Source organism: Octopus sinensis, linkage group LG16 (assembly GCF_006345805.1).
Source record: "Octopus sinensis linkage group LG16, ASM634580v1, whole genome shotgun sequence".
Lineage (NCBI taxonomy): Eukaryota > Metazoa > Mollusca > Cephalopoda > Octopoda > Octopodidae > Octopus > Octopus sinensis.
This window is the reverse complement of record NC_043012.1, coordinates 50,730,918-50,750,668: the sequence shown is the minus strand read 5'-3', so window position 1 is coordinate 50,750,668 and position 19,751 is coordinate 50,730,918.

The window sequence follows — 19,751 nt, the reverse complement described above, 5'->3', positions numbered from 1 at the left end:
CATTCTTCGATTTCTCTTATTCGATATTTCTATAGTTCTTAAGAAATATTTATAACTATGTAGTTTGAAATTTCCTTAATTCTATAATTCGTCTAGTCAACAAAGCGCTTTGATTAACCAGAAGTGAAATGCGATATTCTTAAATAGTTATGTGGCGTCCGTTGGCATGAAGACGTAGTTTGTCGCTTCCTCTTATACATATTCATGGTTTTAATGTAAATGAGATCAACCTTTGTGACACACCAGCCAACTTCGTAATGCCTATTGTCAATATTGTGTCATTCTTTACTAGACCATGGCATTGCAAACCAAACCAGCTCATTAGATCTCTCCTAGCACTGCTTACATCAATGTACGTCTGTTTAAAGGAACTTTTCATCTGCGGCCATCCGAAGAAAGTGTTTCTGCCAGGATTCCGTCGGAAGATGTTTCCAGCCATTAAGCAGTATCTGACTTCAGATGGCAGCAATGACCTAGAGCTATCAGTAATTTAGCCAATGTTCATTACGGACAGTTGAACGTGCTTGGACAACTAACCTAATAGCTATTTGGGATGCATTGCTTCATAATATTCTAGCATGGTTTGTCAGCCAGCCAAATTGTGCCAACTCCTTGAAATTTGTCTTCGCTTAAGAAAACGATCAGTTATTTCGATCAATGTTTTCGAAAATAATGCAATGTCACGATGTTACTGACATTGTAGCTGGTTAAATTTTTCTTAGTGCCAATCTAACAAACCAACTAGAAGAAGGTTAGATTTCCAAGGTTATTTATATGTATTTATCAATACGCAAGTAACTTCTCGCAAAACTTAAATATTCTTCATATAAAATATTCAGTGGAGTGACTATTCACCGAAATATCTTCTTACTATCAACAAAGGAAAACAAGTATCAATGAAATTCTTTCCGTAGTATTATATAAATTATATATCAAAATCACACTTCTGTCATATTATTACATACAGTCACACACACACAGACAACACACACACACACATACACACACATACAAAACCGCATACGCGCGCCCGCGAAAATACAGATATGTACTTACATGCTTGCTATTATAAAGTGAAATATAAAAATATAAAAATGCATAAACTACTACAAAATCACACATGTATACTTACACACACACACACAAACACACACACACACACACATACGCACACACATACGCACATATGTGTCTTCGATATTAATGCAAGATTTGTATGCATGCTTAACATACATGAACGGATAACAATTAGTATTTAGAAATATATTTTGTTAGAAATATATGTTTATTTTTATGAGCAAGCTGGAAAGAGGCCAGTACATGATAAATATACACTACTTCTGTGAGATGGATTATGGATTTTATTTCTAAAAATGGATGCTCAGTGTGATGTCAGAGTAGCGACATCTGAATATATATGTATGTGAATGTGCATGAGTGCTCCTGTGAATCTATGTGCATTTTTGTTTTGTATATGTATATTTGTATCTGCATGTATGCATCTCTCCGGACTAAGCCCCTTCCACTTAGCACACAGAAGAGATGATTATAAATAGACATACTGTTGGATCTGGTATTCAAAAGAAATGGGATATAGTTATGAATTGATATTTCTGGACGGATATGAATATAATGATATGAAGCCCACAGTCTTTGAATACTGTCGCAATTGACTATGATCGCTGGAGCTTTGTCAAGAGCGTGTTATATGTGAAAAGAGTGAAGGCAGATTGTTGTCCGTATATTGTGTGATCACAAACCTGAACGCTGCTTCACTCACCGTCCAAAAAACACACCTATTCCACTTGAATTATAAAGCATCGCACTGTAATACGAATATTCTGTCCTCTCCAGTAACAGCTTGCTACGTTTAATATCTGCACTAAATGCAGTTTTAAACCATATAGACTTACGTCTCACCTGCGCCGTTAACAACAATCACACTTTCGTCGAAGTCCACCTGATATAAAGAATCTGGCTCCTTTTCCCAAATAACATAGACTAACATCCAATGTTATTTCCAATGTTAAAGAAACTGATGGTCGACACAACCATCGATCCAATTTGTACCGATTACGTAGACCGCACACTACACATGTACCATACCTACACATATAACCATACATACCTATGTGTGTATGTATATATATATATATATAAATAGATATATATAATAAATGTCTGTCCACTTTGTCTACTCATCAGAATACGCACGTACACATACCTGCGTATACCTCTCTTACAAGCTCATACACTCTAACCTACAGAAAATACAAGCTCTAATAAACAAATATTTGATGTTTATTTACCTATTTGCTCTTTAGCTACAGGCGTTGTCATAGTGGTCTATCGTAAAATGATTTGTACTTAGTATAAATAAAAAGGAATATTTGGTAGTATATATATATATATATATATATATATATATATATATATATATATTATATATATATATAATATATATATATATATATATTATAAAAAGGGCTTAGTAAAATAAATTACTTTGCCGCATACTGAACTCATTAGAAATAGTAGCTAAAAAAACTTTTTTAAAACTATTTTAATACTTAAAGAAAACTCTCTCATATAGTGTTTTCTCAATTCAATCACAAAAGTATGGGGGGGTAAAGACATTAAAAAATCAAATGCAACGGTTATTTGAGAACGTACGTTTCAAGATTAGTCAACTCGACATTTCTATCATCAGCTCAGAACTCCTTGGTTTGGATTTGAAAACACTGAAAGTGGGAGCATACCCTTTCGGCTTCTTATCGCTTCTGAAGATCTGCTCGAAACTACAGTGCCAGAAAATCAATATGCAAGCGAAGAATGAAATTTTGCTCTCCCCTTTCCAGCAGCGTGGGGGTTAAAATCGTAAACACTATGCTTTTTTCGGAAATCCGAGGCATTAAATAGAGAGAGATGAATTATAATTTCAACAATTGAGGGTAAAATTAATTAATTATTAATCAATTTCACAAGTATTCAGTATGCAAAGGCACCATTAAGGCGAATTCAAATTATTACATTATATAAAAGGGCTGATATATAATATATTATAGTAGAAATATGTTACAAAAAGAAAATATAAAATACACGTGGAAATGTAAGGGGAAGTAAGAAAAATCAAGGAAAATGCACATTTGAATAAAAAAAGAAAACGCTTTTTATGAAAGGTAACGACAGATATATACATTTTGATGGACTGAGGTAGTAATAAAAGTAATAAAAGTCATTATTATGAGATGATTAAATGTATATATATATATTTTTAATGTATATATATAGACTATAGACAACATATGGGCTATAGACAACATAAAATCTAACCCAGAGCTTTCTACAGGTATGCCAAAGAAACAGCTACGGTGCACTGTAGAATAGGGCCACTCCTCGAAAAGGATGGCACACTTACAGGAAAACCAATGAGGGTAAGTGAAATACTGAATGAGCAATTCAAGAGTGTTTTCACTCCACCCCTTGGGCATCTCCAAATCACCAATCCAACTGACTTTTTTACCACTGCAGATATAAAATCAGAGGCGGCGACGATAGATTACAACGATATAAAGGAAGACGATGTAATCAAGGCTATAGATGAAATGAAAACAGACTCAGCTACTGGCCCCGATGGATTCCCGGCAATCCTCCTAAAAGCATGTAAGAGAGTCCTAGCAAGACCACTGCAGTTCCTCTTTCAGAGCTTCCTTGCAGCTGGCAAACTTCCAAGAAAACTGAAGGAAGGTAAAATATGCCCCATTCATAAAGGAGGTAGCAGAGCGGAGGAAGCCAAGAACTATAGACCTATCTCTCTCACCTCACACATCAGCAAGGTCATGGAACGAATAGTCAGAAGGAAGCTGATCACCTTCCTTGAAGAAAATGACTTGCTGCCCGACACCCAACATGGTTTCCGACCAGGGAGAAGCTGTTTAACTCAGCTCCTACAACACTATGACTGGGTGCTGAAACGGCTGCTCAACCACTCAAATGTGGAAGTGATATCTCGACTTTGCAAAGGCCTTTGATAAAGTCGATCATAGAATGATATGTCACAAACTGCGTGATTCAACATAGTTGGAAAACTGGGAGAATGGCTTCATGACTTTCTGAAAGATAGAAGTCAGGTGGTAGTGGCCAATGGGGCCACTTCCATTAACACGCAAATAGTGAGCGGTGTTCCGCAGGGCACTGTTCTGGGACCACTACTGTTCATAATGGCCCTCTCAGACATGCCCTCAGCCACGCAGAGAGCCACGATCACAAGTTATGCAGATGATACAAAAGTTTCACAGGCAATACAGAACCCTGAGGACACTAAACACCTGTAATGTGAGCTAGAAAAAATATACAAGTAGGCCGAAAAGAATAGCATGCAGTTCAATGCTGAAAAGTTTCAAGCTCTATACTATCAGCATGCAAAACTAAATGCAATACCCAATGAATACACTGGACCCGGAGGAATAGCAATCCCAGAGGCACAATCAGTGCGTGACCTAGGTATTTACATGAGTGATGACGCGACCTTTCGTGTACATGTTGCTAAATTGGCAATGAAATGTAGACGACTGGCCGGATGGATCCTCAGAACCTTTAGAACAAGAGAACAAGAAACCATGATGGTCCTCTGGAGGACACTTGTCCTAAGCCACTTTGACTACTGCTCTCAGTTATGGTCACCATCCAGTGTCAAGTTGATCACAGAGCTCGAGGCGATCCAACCGTAGCTACCGAAGAAGATAGCTCTATGCAGAATGTAAGCTACTGGGAAAGACTCAGGAAATTAAAATTATATTCCCTGGAGCGTAGGCGGGAAAGATATGCCATAATATACATATGAAGATCCTGGAGGGAAGTGTCCTGAACTTGGCATCGAGAGTTACGCAAATGCCAGAACTGGGGCCACTGCGTGGTGCCTAGGACTCCAAACTTGCCATCAAGATGTAGGACAAGATTCTGTGATAGCCTGGGCTTCCGAGGCCCACAGCTCTTCAATATCCTCCCGAAGAACCTGAGAGACCTGCATGGGGTGGATACAGATGTCTTTAAAATGAAGCTGGATCTCTTCCTGTCAGGTGTCCCAGATGAACCAACTTCACGGCAGGAGGGGCAGATGAGGGCAGCTGCATCGAACTCTCTCATGCACCAAATAGCAGCTGCTAGAAAGCCTTCATGAAGTGAAACCAAGTAGCAAGACCAAATGGCGGTGCCCCAGCATGGCCACAGCTCATAAGCTGAAACTGGAAAAATCAAAAATCAAATCAAAATCAAATCATATATATATATTTTGTTTTTGTTATCATATGCTTCTTCGTAGGGCGAAATAACTCCAAATTTTCTAGACCTAACTCAATGTAATAATGTCTATCGCTTGACGATGATACTAGTAGTTTATACTTATTTAAACTGCATATAAATTAGAATTCATTAAACGCATCAGTCTGAGTCTGGTGACGAGGGATAATTGATTATTCCATTCAGCAATACTTCATGATATTGGATAATTTGAAATTCGCAGTATATTTAATTGTGTTAATCCCATAATTTTAACCTTTAAATAGAAAGGTAAACCAGCTTATTCCATTGAAGCTGATATCTCTCAAAGTGATAACGATCGAACGTGATCTTCGTTTACGTAAGTCTGTCTCCGAGAAAAAATATCATCTTCTTTGCATAGATAATTTACTTGATTAGAGCCTCTATATAATGTAAACTAGTGTAATTTGGTAACTGAATACGTTTTAACAATGACATACAATCCATTAATTGTAAACCGCCAAGCATTTTTATATAAAATATAATCATAGTTCTTTAAAACAAATTTTGCCGTAAATGTAAGACATTTACCAACCCCCAATACATGACAAGTGCCACCACTTACCAATCCCCAACGCTTGTTTTTTTCTTATATACTTGCGCACAAGCGCGTGCACATACGCACACTGGCATGCAGTGTACATGCATACGAATATACATATATACAAATGAATGAATCCGCATGTGTGTGTATGCCTGTGTGTGTGTGTTAATGTGTGCGTATGTGTGGGTATGTTTGTGCGTGTGTGCGCGTGCGTTCTCGTCCAAGTACGTGGTAAGTGTGTGTGAGTGTGTGTGTGTGTGTCTGTGTGTATGTCTGCAGACGTTCGCGTGCGCACCACTATACAGACGCGCGCACGCGCTTCAATATACACATCCACGCAAACTAAATGAACGCGTCTGCACACGCACATATACAACTATATACTTGCACATGCCAAGGCGGCGAGCTGGCAGAAATGTTAGAGCGCCGGGCGAAATTCTTAGCGGTATTTCGTCTGTCGTTACGTTCTGAATTCAAATTCCGTCGAGGTCGACTTTGCCTTTCATCCTTTCGGGGTCGATAAATAAAGTACCAATTTCGACTTAATCCGTTTGTCTGTCCTTGTTTGTCCCCTCTATGTTTAGCCCCTTGTAGGTAGTAAAGAAATATATACTTGCACATGCCACCCCTTCTTGCTTCCCACCAACATCCTGAATGACTTCTAGTCTATGCCCTCTCCTTCACTTGGTCAAGTTGTTGTTCGCCATGCAATACTTTCCAACTAACTGTATTTACCATATATACTAAAATCAAACCACGACACCGAGTCACCTTCCTCAACCAATCGCAAACCAATTATTTCATTCAAATTCAAAATGGCTGACGACTGGCATTGCGTAACGAATTTGAATCAAACTGTTAGATCCAAAGATGCAATTCCTAGTAACTTGCTTGAGTGTCCTTCTTTCGTTTGCCCACTCACTATATATATATATATATATATATATATATATGTGTGTGTGTGTGTGTGTGTGTATGTGCCATTCCATTTCGTACGAAGGCGAGAGCTTCAGTTGAAGTTGGTCAGACCAATGACACAGTCTGCTCGTGAAATGAACGTGCAAGTGGCCCGTCACTTCACGGACACTTGAACTCTTCACGTAGCTCTGAGGGAGACAATGCTGACCCTTTAAAATACAGGTACAACTTATTTTTCACAACTGAGTGGACTGGAACAACGTGAAGTAAATTGTCTTGCTCAAGGGCACATTATGTTCGGAGGGAGTTCATCTCGTACGTAACGATCTTGAGCCGGATACCTTAACGACTAAGCTTCGCATTCTCTCTCTCTCTCACACACACACATACATACATGCGGGCACACACATATGTGTGTATGTTATATATATATATATGTATATATATATATATATAGATATATATATATATATATATAATATTAATATATATATATATATATATATATATAAAAATAATATCATATATATATATATATATATATATATATATAATTTATACGTGCTAGGACACAGATAAGTATGCACTCAAATTGAATAACATAGCAGGCGTTGATAATGAAGATTAAGCTATGTAGTAAACTTTTAATATTATGTTTAATGCACGTAATTTATGCAATTTGATTCGTCCAATACTTGCCTGCTTGTGATATAATATCTACACGATCTCAGGTAATACGAGACTTAAAAGGTTTCGGAAGAACATGAAGTCGTTGCAATGATCCTATTTTAAGCAATCCCAAGAATATAAATTCATTGATGTAGTATGTTGTAGAATGTATTTTTAGGCAAAATGTTGCCCAAATATGTGGACTTGTAAAACATATCTCTAATATGTCAGATTTCTCCGTGTTGTGCATTATAAATTAACCAAATTCATTTGAAAGGAATTACACTAAACAGTCGTTGCTTAGGCTCTGTGTATATCTCTCTATATATATGAACGGCATAATGTGTGTGTGTGTCCTTTATACAAATCCACAATTTTTCAGTTAGAGGGCTCACACTTTCTATGGTCATCCAAGTGTGGTCGTGCACATCTTAACATTTCCCCAGTCACCCCGCAAAGCCATTAAAAATCAATAGAAGTGACTTTTTTGTGAAATTTCTATCCAAAACCCAATCAAAATGCCCCAAATTTGATACGCCAATTGAATGCCAGCTAGTTGTATGTGATTGGTCAAAGATTTGGACAGCACTCGCGAGTATGTGTGCACGCACGCAGCTGTATATGCATGCACTAGCACTAATGCTAGTATTCTATAAGTGACCACTCTCCACTAATCAGGCTGTGAAAAGAAAATGGATTTCCTATCACGATGATAACATATGTAGTGCAATTGCAACATTAGTTATCAAAGTGTTTCTGAAATTGCACGCCAATTACTGTAGTTAAACCTGTGTGTCATTGTGCATCATTATACAGTATAAGTATTAACTAGTCTGTCAGTGAATTTATCTTATATTTTCTATATGATCATTGAATTGTCTTATAATATGCCTAAGTGTTGTATAAGCGATGAGAATATGGTTACGCTCGTAACACATGCTCTCCCACAACTTCTGCTCATGATCAGAGATGCATATATCGTCAGTCACTAAGGGGTTGCTCGACTGGTTATGGTCAAACAAATGACAAGCAAATCTGTGGCTATTGAGCAGATATTTGCTGTGTCCATCTTTTATACCAAGACAAAACAATGTACCTGATAACACTTCCAGTCAGTTAAGATCAGAGGCCAAGAGAGCCACTGTCTTGTACTGTATCAGGCCATATTATTATTATTATTATTATTATTATTATTATTATTATTATTAGTAGTAGTAGTAGTAGTAGTCGTAGTAGTAGTAGTAGTACTATTATTATTATTATTATTATTATTATTATTATTATTATTATTATTATTATTATTATTGAAGACATCGCACTGTATCCAGATTGCACATATACAAAGTTACATTGTAGGGAAAAATGGGAAGACAGAGAGAAAAAGGAAAAAATAAGAAACAAAAAAGTAAACAAATAAAAGGGGGAATGGAAAAGAAATTTCATAACGGCAACGCTCTTCTCATTACGAGAGACGTACCGGTGAAAACAATGGATGGTAAGCCAGGGATTACTCGTAAATAAATTTTATTTCCTATTTTGATTACTGCAAGTGCTCCTACAAGCACTGGTATTGTAGCTGTCTTGAGATACCATATCTTTTAGATTTCGTTTATCAAATCTTTATATTTTGTGAGCTTTTCAAAATTATGAAGCCAAGATATTATGGTTACAGGGTATGCTCATGTCAATCAATATACAAACTTTATTGTTTTGATCTTTCACAACACTCTCTGGTTTATTTGCTTTGATGATCCAGCTTGTACATGCTAGGAAGTCCCAAAGAATAGCTACATTTTTTCCATCAGTCACAGCTGCAGTGTGGTGCTTGTACCATTTGTCAGCAGTTTTGTTTTTATAATGCTGACACATTATACATTGTAGATATTGGTCAACTCGGACAAGTCTTGATTTGTCCTCTACAGGCGCCAAAACTTTACATGCAATTGTTACTAATATTACTATTATTATTAAGGCGGTGAGTTGGCAGAATCGTTAGAACGCCGGGCAGAAGGCTTAACGGCATTTCCTCAGTCCCTACGTTCAAATTCCATCGACATCAACTGTACCTTTTATCCTTTTGGGGACAATAAATTAAGTACCATTGAAAAATTGGAGTCCATGTCATCAGCCATCCTCCTCCCTCAGAATTTCAGGACTTGTAACTGTAGTAGAACGGATAATCATTATTACTTTTTTATGGGTTTTTTTTCGGTGAGCAGCACCTGAACGTCTCCTCCCTACTGAGGATCACACATTATTGATTTACTGCCTTCTTCAGTCATTTTTTGTAAAAAAAATGTTAGTCTTCTTTACACGAAAATCCCTCACAGCAACACAAACACACTCATATACACGCACATTCTTTGCTTTGTCTAGTGATATCCACAATGCTTTTCTTAATGTAACCCCTTGTAGTTCATAAAGAAACCATTATCATCATCATTTTCTTCTTCTTCTTCTTCTTCTTCTTCTTCTTCTTTTTCTTCTTCTTCTTCCTCATTTACTTCATTTTCTTCTTCTTCTTCTTTCTTCATCTTCTTCTTCTTCTTCTTCTTCTACTTCTTCTTCTTCTTCTTCTCTTCTTCTTCTTCTAGCATTATTATTATTATTATTATTATTACTTATTATATTATTATTATTATTATTATTATTATTATTGTTATTATTATTATTAACATCATCAATCATCATCATCATCATCATTATTATTATTTTAAATGCTTAGTGTAATTTCGTCCGTCCTTAAGTTCTAAGTTCAAATTCCGCTGAGGTTGACATTGGCTTTCAACCTTTCGTGGTCGATTAAATAATACCAGTAATGCACTGGGGCCAATGAATGCAATCGACTTGTTCCTTTCCCTAAAAATTGACGACTTTTGCTTCCAGTAGAAGGAATTATTATTTTTATTATGATTATTATTATTATTATTATTATTATTAGAAGTAGTAGTAGTAGTAGTAGTAGTAGTAGTAGTAGCACCTTCAATCACATCCATCATCTCCGTTAATATTATTAATGATGTTGTCGAAGTCAGTTTTGGTGTAATTGTTTGTTGATATTGATATTTTTCAGAAGTCGATAAATATCACTTTCTTAAACTACATATAAGTGCGTCTATGTACATACATAAATACAGGTATATATATATATATATATATATATATATATAAGCAGAAATATATGTAGATTGATGGAAATATAGATATGCAAACACACAACACACATACATACATATATATTACATACTATTTATATATATTTACTGTAAGTTTCCAACTAAAACTAACATGAAATATTCCATGTGTTATTTTTATTGCTGTTCCTCCTAAAGTTATATTCAATATTATATTTTAAATTGCCCCTGACCTATCCACATTCCTCATCATTAACCGCCCCATCGTCCTCCTCCTCTTTCTCATCATCATCATCATCATCATCATCATCATCATCATCATCATCATCATCAAATGAGTAACATCATCATCGTCAACAACAGCAGTTGCTGTTGTCGCTGTTGTTTTCGTTTTTGTTGTTTCCTTATTCTTCTGCTTCTTCTACTTTCTTCTCTCTTATTTATTATTATTATTATATTATATTTTTATTATTATATTATTATTATTATTATTATTATATTATTATTATTACTATGCTACTATTATCATTATTATCATTATTATTACTCTATTATTATTACTCATATTATTATTAGTAGTATAGTGGTAGTTACTACTACTACTACACTATACTACTACTATACTAATAGTAATAATAATAATAAAAATAACAACAACAACAATAATAATAATGATAATTATAATGATAATGATAATGATAATAATAATTATATAATAATTATAATAATATTAATAATATGTACAATTATTGACATACGTGTGTTGTTATTTCGGTTGATATTCGTGTTATTCTATGTATAAGTTTCGTAAGCGTTGTCATATTTACTGTGCCGACAAGCTTGTTTCTCCATAACAGACTTATTTACACGTGTACACTAAAGTATATTGCCAAATGTAATTAAAATATTATTTAACTATTTGCAAAACACGAATCTCAACGAAATAAAAGCAACCATGATTAATTTCAGACATTAATATATTTTACATTTTCGTGCTTTTTTCCCATTCAATTAGTGAAATAAAATTGGAAAACACTCGGTTTTCTGTAGTTTGTTTATACTTATATATAAAAAGATGCAACTTTTACTTAATTGATATGTTACATCTTTCACTTTTCCGTGATTTTAATATCTTTCATATTTTAAAACTCAACCTTATATCACTGTAAATAATATGTTATTAATTATTATAGCCATGTTCCTACTTAAGATGCATAATAAGGCCTTGTGATGAAGATACTTCTATAAAAGCAAAGAATGTGTAGAGTATCTATGTACGTATTGCTTTTGCTATTAAAGTGATTACATGCTATTTCCCATCTGCTTAATGTAATATGCAAATTTTAAGAGTGCAGCATGAATATTAGCATATATTGCCGAGAGAAAATAATACATGACATGAAGTTTTAAAATCAAAATTTATGTATCAATATATGAGTAATAAATAAGAATTAAAATTTTAGATTTACATTTCAGAGGAAAACGGCACTGACAAATAACATTCATACATATTTGTTAATAATCCAATAAAGAACATTTGCAGATACATGTACACACAAATAAAATGTAGGGTTACATATAAAATACGAGCGCATAGATGGAAATTAGACATATCAGCCTAATTTATATATACCTACATATATATACAAACATCTGCATGCGTATATGTATATGTGTGTGTACATACATATGTATACATGTGTGTATGTACATATAAGTATGTATTTATATGTATATACATGTGTGTCTGTATATATATGTATATATATGTATGTGTGTATAAATGTATATATATATATATATATATATAGAAATATATGCAAATATATATATATATATATATATATATATATATAGAGTGTGTGTGTGAGAGGAGAGAGAGAGAGAGAGATGCACACATGCAGACATGGATGCATGCATACGTATATACTTACATAAATCTATACGCCTGATTATTTTCGATATCATAGTGCGTTCGTCTTGAAGACATAATGGATTTTCAAATTAATGTTTGAAAACTAGACATAAAGGTCTAATAATAAAATTCGGGATAAAAAATCATGATTAATAATAAGGAATTAAACTCAGACGCAATTATACATTCAATATCAAATCTGTAGGAAGCATTACCGGAAAAGAAGTGCTGTACACATAAGAACACACAATTATATGCAAACACACATGCTAAAAATAAAAAAAAGCACTGGCAAAAACCTGCAGACACACACATACACACGCACACACACTCACACACACACAATTCTATAAATGACATTTTTAGAGAATTCACAAATTTTCTGTATTTCTTTCGCTCTTAAATCAGGTTGTTGCTTCGGATTTCTGTGGAAGACAGTTCCGTGCCTGGGAAGCACTATCTGTTTTCGAATGCGCCTTCTTAATTGCACTCAACGATAAATTACCTAACTACCTGAGGCTTAAAATGTTGATACATATGCATACATATATATACAATCATATATGTATACTGCTAAATATATTTGTGGACTTCTAGTAATGAATTTTAAGTCATGTGTATGTTCCTTAACACTTTTAATTGTATAAAGCTTATTTGCGACACCTTAAATGTTTCATGGAGATGAAAAGTAAAAGAAACATCGTTAGTAATCGCGTATTATTCTTTTTAACTATCTTTTGACAAACTAGACCGAATATTCTGTCAAGTTAGTTATACTTCGTGGAGAATAATAAATGAATCATCAGACTGTCTTCAGACTATAAAAATCTTAAAGATCCGATAATTTGGAATTTTCACAACTACTCATGAAATTATTTCATCCCTTCTGCGCCTACATTTCTAAGGAGATTAGTCATACTGCTTATTCTCTACTCTGTTATTTTTAAGACTTTCAGTGTGAACAGACACACCTGATTAGATCCATACGCCTTTATATACACAAAATTTTGAGTCAAATGTTTTTCGTATTTCAAGCATAAATTAATAGTTCAAACTAACTGTACGAAAAGTATTCGTTCGTCGAAATATGTCGCCCCATATTTTATTTTCTGTTTTTCATTTTAATGCTAGAAGATCAATTCCCCTGTTATACCATTTAGCAGGCTTAGAGGCAAAAACTCCCTGCACCAGATTTCCAATATTTCAACATTGTTAAACCACTGCCTGTACAGGAAATGAGTCATGGATCAGAAAAGGAGGTAATCAGTTGGTTCCCACTACATCGTGTTGGGTTCTGGCTAAAATTTGCCTTGTTTATAATAATACTCTGTTACATATATATTATAATCTAACCTTGATACTGTGTGCACTAAGATCCATGTTGATACGACACTGGTATTTCTGGAGTGTTAAACACTTTCGGTACTCAAATTGGTGACAGCTTCACAGAGTAGTTGGTGCATTTGCTAAGTATATAGACAATTTGGATGCTCGTTTCGCTAAAACTGTTAGAAGAAAGTGAACGCCTCTGATAAGAAACCAATAACATTCGACAATCGATTAAGATTGTATATCTTTTCTTTTCAGTCTGCAGAGAAATGCCTTAAATTTACCATGATTATAATTATGCTATGTGTTAAACATTATATATATATATATATATATATATATATAATATATATGTATATTTCTTAATAATGATAAAAAGTAACAGCAAAAGAAAGCAATCTCCATATGAGAGAAATACAGGATTATTTATTTATATTATAATTCAGACAAAGAGTAAAAGGTTGTCATGATTGTACTCGGAGTTTCAAATATCGGGCCGCAGAACTACGATACATTCTCGTCGGCCATTACAAGCACTTCGCTCTAACATTTGAAACTCCGAGTACAATAATGACAACCTTTTACTGTTTGTTCTAAATTATAATATATATATATATATATATTATATTTATATATAAATTGTATTATATATATATATGCATATTATATATTATATATGTATATATTATATATAAATATATTTTATATATATATACTACACACACACGCACACTCACACACACATACATACATATATATACATATATATACATATACATATATATATATATATATATACATATATATATATATATAGGCGCAGGAGTGGCTGTGTGGTAAGTAGCTTGCTAACCAGCCACATGACTCCGGGTTCAATCCCACTGCGTGGCATCTTGGGCAAGTGTCTTCTGCTATAGCCCCGGGCCGACCAATGCCTTGTGAGTGGATTTGGTAGACGGAAACTGAAAGAAGCCTGTCGTATATATATATAATATATATATATATATGTATGTGTTTGTGTGCCTGTGTTTGTCCCTCTAGCATTGCTTGACAACCGATGCTGCTGTGTGTGTTTACGTCCCCGTCACTTAGCGGTTCGGCAAAAGAGACCGATAGAATAAGTACTGGGCTTACAAAAAAGAATAAGTCCCGGGATCGAGTTGCTCGATTAAAGGCGGTGCTCCAGCATGGCCGCAGTCAAATGACTGAAACAAGTAAAAGAGAGAGTAAGAGTATATATATATATAATATATATATATAATATATATATATATATATATATATATATATATATATATATATATTATATATATATATGGTTTTATTTCTCGTCAGTCTTTGGTCATTCTAACGAATCAATTAGAGTTTCATTTATAATTTAACATGCATTTAATTAGCGTTATTAACGGCAATTGTTCAATACTAAGAGAACTGTTCGATTATACTGCACTCACTGAATGCTTTACACAGGGCATGTGAGCAAATATTAAAGTATATTAACTGAATTCGTTGAAGAGAATTAGAAATATTTAAATGCTTCGGTGAGGCTAAACTGGTGAGTGTCCACAGCTGTAACTAAAAGTGATGTCGATAATAATAGTTCTTGGTCAACCTCACCAAGACGACGTATTTGCTGTAGCATTTCAGTCTCCGTAACCAAACTGACCTCTTTAGATATATATTCAATATATGTTTCTGTGTACTTACATATATATACACATATATATATATTTATTATATATATATATATATATATATATATATGTGTGGTGTGGGTGTGTGTGTGGTATATATATGCATATGTACATATATGCATACATATAGTGAGAGTGAGGTATTTCACCGTCTCAGCTTTCACCTAGATCTCCTTCAAAAAAACATTTGCATGTTGATGTTAGGCAACAAGTGAAAGCACCAGTGTCGCAGTCCAGTCCCAATAAAATTGCCAAAACTCCTACAAGAAAGTGTTATCGCACGGTAAGCAAAATCCATATAGTTTTCAAGTAGCATATATATATATATATATTACTCTTACTCTACTCTTACTTGTTCAGTCATTTGACTGCGGCCATGCTGGAGCACCGCCTTTAATATATATATATATACCTATATGAGGTTAGTTAAATATGTTTGCGACGTACTGCTGAAAATTAGGTTCAATGAAGCTACTGTGAAGAAATATTTTTCTTGTGGTAATATGGTGTTAAAACACCAAATCTACCCAGTGTTGTCACCTATCCAGATCCCCGGCATCGATGTTTTTAGCTCCTTCGCTGTTATCAATGGGAAAAAAAATTAAGAGACACATTCTCTGTACAGAATAATTAAAGTTACACCTTTAACTAAAATACATTCAACAAATGATTCATTTGCGCTGCTAGGCCGCCAGGTTAAGAAAAATACCGTAAGATTTAAGTATGTGCAAAGTTTAGGTTATTAAAATATGCTTTTGACATATTTCCAATGAATTTGCCTTTTAACTGTTGAAATATGTTAGCTGAGGAGAATCCTTAGCTGAGAATCCTGTATGGGAACCTGGTAAAGTGCGACACAGGTCAGATATGGTGTTTTTACATATTTTTGTTTTACGTAAAACAAAAACGTCTCCATGGAAAACCACTAGATTGACTTATAGCTGTTGAAATTTGTCAAAACATATTTTAACTTACCTAAACATTGCTTATGCTTAAAACGCTGCTTGCGCTATTATTAAGGCAAGATATGTGTGTGTGTGTATGTGTCTATGTTTGCTTGGGTGTGGTGTGTGTGTGTGTGTGTGTGTGCGTGTGCGCGTCCATATCTCAAACACACTATGTTACTTATACATGCATATGGATTATCAATGTTTTGTTTTTTCACCATTTATTGATTCTGAACGTATGGACAAGAAAATAAATTTTACTGAAATAAACCCTAGTACTTAACTGGCAGTTATTGTATCGACCAGTAAAAGATGAAAAGCGAATTGGACTGCTACACTAAGTAACTAACCAATTATCGTAGGAGATAATAATAGTACAGTCAGGAAATAGCAGGAAAAAATAGATATAAGTACCATATTTGAGAAAATAATTGAGTAGCAGGCGGGTTGTAGTACAAACGAAGATGCAATATTTTCATGCGGTTCGATTCCCGTTTGAATGCTTCTTTTTCTCTCCTAATATTTCTCATGTAGCGTGTAATTCCATTAAACACGCCTGCAACACCATATATTATATATATATATACCTACGCATATATATATATATATATTATATATATATATATATATATATATATATATAATATATATATAGTGTGTGTGTGTGTGTGTGTGTATGTATATATATGCATATATGTACATATATGCATACATATAGTGAGAGTGAGGTATTTCGCCGTCTCAGCTTTCACCTAGATCTCCTTCAAAATAACATTTGCATGTTGATGTTAGGCAACAAGTGAAAGCACCCAGTGTCGCAGTCCAGTCCCAATAAAATTGCCAAAACTCCTACAAGAAAGTGTATCGCACGGTAAGCAACATCCATATAGTTTTCAAGTAGCATATATATATATATATATTACTCTTACTCTACTCTTACTTGTTTCAGTCATTTGACTGCGGCCATGCTGGAGCACCGCCTTTAATATATATATATATATATATACATATATGAGGTTAGTTAAATATGTTTGCGACGTACTGCTGAAAATTAGGTTCAATGCAGCTACTGTGAAGAAATATTTTTCTTGTGGTAATATGGTGTAAAACACCAAATCTACCCAGTGTTGTCACCTATCCAGATTCCCAGGCATCGATGTTTTTAGCTCCTTCGCTGTTATCAATGGGAAAAAAAATTAAGAGACACATTCTCTGTACAGGACTAATTAAAGTTACACCTTTAACTAAAATACATTCAACAACATTGATTCATTTGCGCTGCTAGGCCGCCAGGTTAAAAAAAATACCGTAAGATTTAAGTATGTGCAAAGTTTAGGTTATTTAAAATATGCTTTTGACATATTTCAAATGAATTTGCCTTTTAACTGTTGAAATATGTTAGCTGAGGAGAATCCTTAGCTGAGAATCCTGTATGGGAAACCTGGTAAAGTGCGACACAGGTCAGATATGGTGTTTTTACATATTTTTGTTTTACGTAAAACAAAAACGTCTCCATGGTAACACCACTAGATTTGACTTATAGCTGTTGAAATTTGTCACAAACATATTTTAACTTACCTAAACATTGCTTATGCTTAAACACTGCTTGGCGCTATTATTAAGGCAAGATATGTGTGTGTGTGTATGTGTCTATGTTTGCTTGGGTGTGTGTGTGTGTGTGTGTGTGTGTGCGTGTGCGCGTCCATATCTCAAACACACCTATGTACTTATACATGCATATGGATTATCAATGTTTTGTTTTTTCACCATTTATTGATTCTGAACGTATGGACAAGAACATAAATTTTACTGAAATAAACCCTAGTACTTAACTGGCAGTTATTGTATCGACCAGTAAAAGATGAAAAGCGAATTGGACTGCTACACTAAGTAACTAACCAATTATCGTATAGAGATAATAATAGTACAGTCAGGAAATAGCAGAAAAAAATAGATATAAGTACCATATTTGAGAAAATAATGAGTAGCAGGCGGTTTGTAGTACAAACGAAGATGCAATATTTTCATGCGGTTCGATTCCCGTTTGAATGCCTTCTTTTTCTCTCCTAATATTTCTCATGTAGCGTGTAATTCCATTAAACACGCCTGCACACCCATATATATATATATATACCTACGCATATATTATAATATATAATATATATATTATATATATATATATATATATATATATATATAATGTGTGTATGTGTGTGTGTGTATGTGTATAATTTGTGTATATATGTGTGTATATATACACACACACATCACACACACAGATAACACACAACACACACAAATATGCTGTATAATTTCCATGAAGCCTTGACTGATGAATATGTTTTAATTTCTTAAAGCCAAAACAATGCTAGTTATAAAAAGTCAACGGTACACTTTTTTACCAGCCATTTTAATATTTTAGGGTCAAGACCCCTTATTTAGAAAATATACGGAGAAAAGGCGCTGCTGATTGTCTCGTCTGCTCTGAAGTGTATGTGTATTAAGGGATGATTCCATTGTTACGTGAGCAAATCAGCCTCGTGCAGTTTCGACCTCTTGTTAATTTCTGTGTTGCATCTGTTAATTAAAATAGCTTTTTTTTATCCCGAAGTCCGCATCGTTTGTTTCTGTAGCTTCAATGCAAACAAACCTGGAAGTATTTTGTGTTAATATCTGAAAGAAACAGGGATCGCGGTGTTCGTTAATCTGAATGTAAACGTGTATGTTCGTAATTCTTATATAGTGTTCATTCACATCCTCCTGCGAGGTGGCTATCAAAATAAAAATTATATTCAATATAAAATCTGAAGTGGAGCACCGAGACACCACAGACTCTTTATCTCTGATCTTAAATTAAGTGTCACAGAAAGCGTATACACATCCACTAACTTTAAAAGAAAAGCGCCAACTAGGGGGGCTATTCATGCATACTCATCATAGGCGTATGTTAGAAGTGAGATCTACAGGATAGACAGCAAATGCAACGAGACACGAAGCGGACACAGCAGCACCAAACAACAGAGAACCTGATAGAGAATGGTTATGAATGCTCTCTCTCTAAATGCAAGGAAACCACGACAATACCTAGCAAAGCTCGCTCACCCAAGGGGTGTGAATAAAGCAAGTATGGCCCCTGTGAAGATGGCCCTACACTGAACCTACGCTTGTAAACCAGATGAGTTGAAGAGGAGAAAGGTGCCTGTCGGTGGTCTCCTTGGCTGTCGAGGATGTGAGGTTTTTTTCGTTGGCCCTTGGTGGGACACCATGATCACAAGGAATTTA